The sequence below is a fragment of the Zalophus californianus genome, chromosome 11, assembly GCF_009762305.2.
Source record: "Zalophus californianus isolate mZalCal1 chromosome 11, mZalCal1.pri.v2, whole genome shotgun sequence".
In the NCBI taxonomy this organism is placed as follows: domain Eukaryota; kingdom Metazoa; phylum Chordata; class Mammalia; order Carnivora; family Otariidae; genus Zalophus; species Zalophus californianus.
Genome location: NC_045605.1, coordinates 68,374,686 through 68,378,501, shown reverse-complemented (window position 1 = coordinate 68,378,501; position 3,816 = coordinate 68,374,686).

Sequence of the window (3,816 nt, the reverse complement as noted above, 5' to 3'; positions counted from 1 at the left end):
GTCAAATGGCTTTTCCTGTCTTCAGTCTCCTTGACTTGAGAACAACACAAATGAACAAAGTTTAATGTTGGAAAAATAATTATCAAAGTTGATTTGATATATATTAAGTGATGGGCAACATAGTATTTTGTTGCTTAGTAATTAAACAGAAATATTAAGCAAACACTCTAGAGAGCTTTAACTGACAGTGTTACCCTTTCCTAGCCCAATCCATTTTTATTTTTCCGTTGTTCTTTTTGCTTTATTTGATCAACTATTGAATTTTATTGTATTTAATATTGTCCAGGCACCAAGCAGCATGTTAAACACTTGGTACATATTATTTCATTTAGTCCTCACATACGTGCTAAGATTATCATCCTTATTTTACCAGTGATGAAACAGAGGCCCAGATTGGTTAAGTAACTTATCCAAGATTACATGGCTAACAGTGGAACAAAGATCTGAACCCATCTTTGTTAGACAAGAAAGTACTTGCTCCCAGTTCTCAATATCTACACACACTATCAATTGTGATCATTTTTTTCTGGCAGCACATACATTTAAATACTCATTGCACATACGCATGTATCCAATCAGTTGGCCTGGCACTCAATAAACATTTAAGTGTTAAGATTCCAAAATAAAGAAAATATTCCAAGATAAAGACACAGTCGCATCTATCAAGACATTGATGGGGTGTTGGGGAGTATGGGGCAATAACAATGGCACAGCGCAATGGGGGAGTCATTGTAATAGAGATGTATGAAATGCCATAAGAGTAGGATCGCCAAAATCTGCCTGGGGAAGTGAAGAAAGTCGTCGGAAAATGGCTTTGATTTTAAGAGAGACCTGTAGGGCACAGAGCAGTTTGCAGGCAGAGAAGTGACAGACTAGGCTCAAGGGCCTCTGGGCTCCAGCATCTGGGAGGTGATATTGCTATGCCTTCAGGCTCCTCGGTCCCTCTGAAATCTCTGGACTTAGTGCACTTAACTGGAATAAGAGGTATCAGATTCTTCTGACTTAATAGTCCTTCAATGCTCTATCCCCATTCCTCCTTAACACTCTATTCCAATTATTCTCAATGTGGGGTTCCTGGGCCAGCAGTAGCACCTGGGAATTTGTTAGAAATGCAAATTCCTAAGAAACAAAAATGAGCAAAGGGACACACACACACAAAAAAAAAAAAGAGAGAGAGAGAGAGAGAGAGAAAGAGAGAGAGAGAGAGACAAACCAAGAAACAGACTCTTAACTATAAGGAACAAACTGATAGTTAGCAGAGAGGAGGGTGGTGGGTGGGTGGATGAAATGGGTGAAGGGGATTAAAGATGTTGTGATGAGCACCAGGTGTTATATGTAAGTGATGAATCACTATATTGTATACCTGAAACTGATATTACACTGTACGTTGACTAATTGGAATTTAAATAAAAACTTAAAAAATGCACATTCCTAGACGCCACTCCAGATCTACCACTTCAGAAACTCTGTGAGTGGGCCCAGCAATCTGGTTTCACAAGCCCTCCTGGTCATTCCGACAACATGCTGGAGTTTGGGAACCACCGCTGTATCCTTACTGTCCTCTCTCTACTTTAGAAAAGGTAGAGCTGAGTTCCCTAATGAGCTGGGAAGTGTGGTGCCTCTCTTCTGTTCACCCTTGGACACTCGGTATCTAGGCCAGCATTGGACACAGAGTAGGTGTTCAAGAAATTGTTTGTGGAAAGAAAGAATGAATGAATAATTACAAAATGAATTCCGCAAGCGTATAGAAAGCTTCAAGTGCTGATACCCTTAGAAGAGCTTACGTAATTCCACTGAATTTTAAATGTCTGGTCAGAATGGGAGGGAGCAGAATGTGGGAGGTCTTGGTAGGGAAAGAGAATTAACATTTGTTCAGCACTGCCTATGTGCTGGGGGCTTTTCAGAGGCTTTCCAATAACTCCTGGCGACCCCAGGAAGGAGTTATTGTCTCTTATTGTCTTCACCTGAAAGACTACAAACTGATGTTCAGAGAGGCAATGTTCCCAGAGGCACAGAGCTGGTGGTGGGTGGTACGCACCGAGTGCCATGACTCTTTCTCCTCTCCATGGCTCCTCTGTAGACCAGCAGCAGCAGCCAAGAAGCAGACAAATGGAAGCAGAAAGCCCCAGTGGGAAAGACAAACTCCATGAACCACTTTGCCCTGCATTATCACCACCACCTCTACACGTTTGTTCAGGATGCTGAGCTAAGCAGAGGCTTTAAGCTGTTAGGAATGGGTTCTTAGGCATTCTGTACCATTCTTGGTCATCTTCAGAACCCTCTTCCCCTCCACTGGCCACGACATCATACCATCTCTCATCTTCTCCTGGCTGAATATGCCTTTTTGGCCACCTTTCCTGACCCTGTCTGTGTCTGGGCTGGAGGACGCCTCCCTGGCTGGGTCCCATTCAGCGTAGGCTCCACTCCTGCTGTTGCCCTACGTGAATCCTTTCAGCTGCAGCTTGGCAATCAGATTCCCCACCCCTGCCCCCGGAACCCAGAGACTCTGGTTCCCACAAGAGGCTTCTCTTTTTCCTTCCTGCTTTACCCATTAGAGATTTCTTCCTTTCGGAGAGCTTCAGTGACATTTTCATGACTCTCCAGCCCTGGCCTGGCCCTGAGCTCCACTACTGCATCTATCTGCTGGAAGTTTCGCTTGGGTGTTCACTTTAAGTGCAGCGTGTTTGAACTGAACTCATCAATTTTTTCTCTAACTCTGTGCTTCTGCCCAAACTGCTATCGTTTCTGTCATTGGCACCACATCCTAGCACCCATCAGGCTTTTCAACTGATCTGCTTGAGTACTTAACCTCTCCCTTCCTTGGTAGCCTCTCTCTTCCTCCCTCCCTCCCTTCGTCCCTTCCTTCCCTTTCTCTCATCTTCCTCTTTCCACAAGTAGGTATTGGGCACTTGCTATGTGCAGGCCCAGGCCTTGTCTTTCCCTTCCTGGTGCCTACATTCGAGAGAGAGAAGGCCGACAAGCAAGCAAATAAACTAACTGTAGCTTGTGATAAGGACAGTAAAATAAATAAATAGGGCACTAGGGAGCATGGTTGAAGGGGGAAGCCAGGAAAGGCCTCTTGGGGAGGCAACATTTAAGCCAAGACCTGTGAGGAGCAGTGAGCATGGGAGGTTGGGGTGAGGCAACTGTTGGGACCGGAGCTCAAGGAATTGGAGGGGGAGAGGAGCAGGCCACGAGGGGCCAGGAGGACAAGTAAGGAATCTGACTCCACTCAAAGTGCCGTGGAAGCCTCCAGGAAGATTCGTGGAGGGGTGGCCCAGACTAAGGGACACTTAGAGGAGGTATGGAGTGGACATGGATCTTTTCAGCTGCTCTCTGGAGAAAGGACTGGAGGAGTGGAGAAGCCTGTGGACTTACTTCTACCTTCCAGTGTCTTCCTGATAGAAGGTCCTTCTAATTAGGACCGATACTCTTCCTCCCATCAAAATGGTGGGAGTTACATTCTGTACCATTCAATCGCTATGTTTCAGAGAGAGAGGGTTTGGGCATTGGTAATGAGCAACATCATCAACAACAACAACATTAGTAGAGTTCATTGACAGTCACTTTGTGCGCTCAATTGGAGTACTTACATATGTCGTATGTTTTAATGCTCAACAGTACTGGAAGGGGTATATAATTACCTTCAATTCACAGGTGAGGACGGAGGGGTTCATTAACTTGCCCAAAGTCACATCGTTGTTACGGCAAAAAAAAGAAGGAAGAGACCATTTTTGAGCGAACAGGGTAAGGCTTTGATTGTTTTCTCATTGCTGTTTTTCCATACTCCTTGTGGAAACCTCAAATCGTACAAAG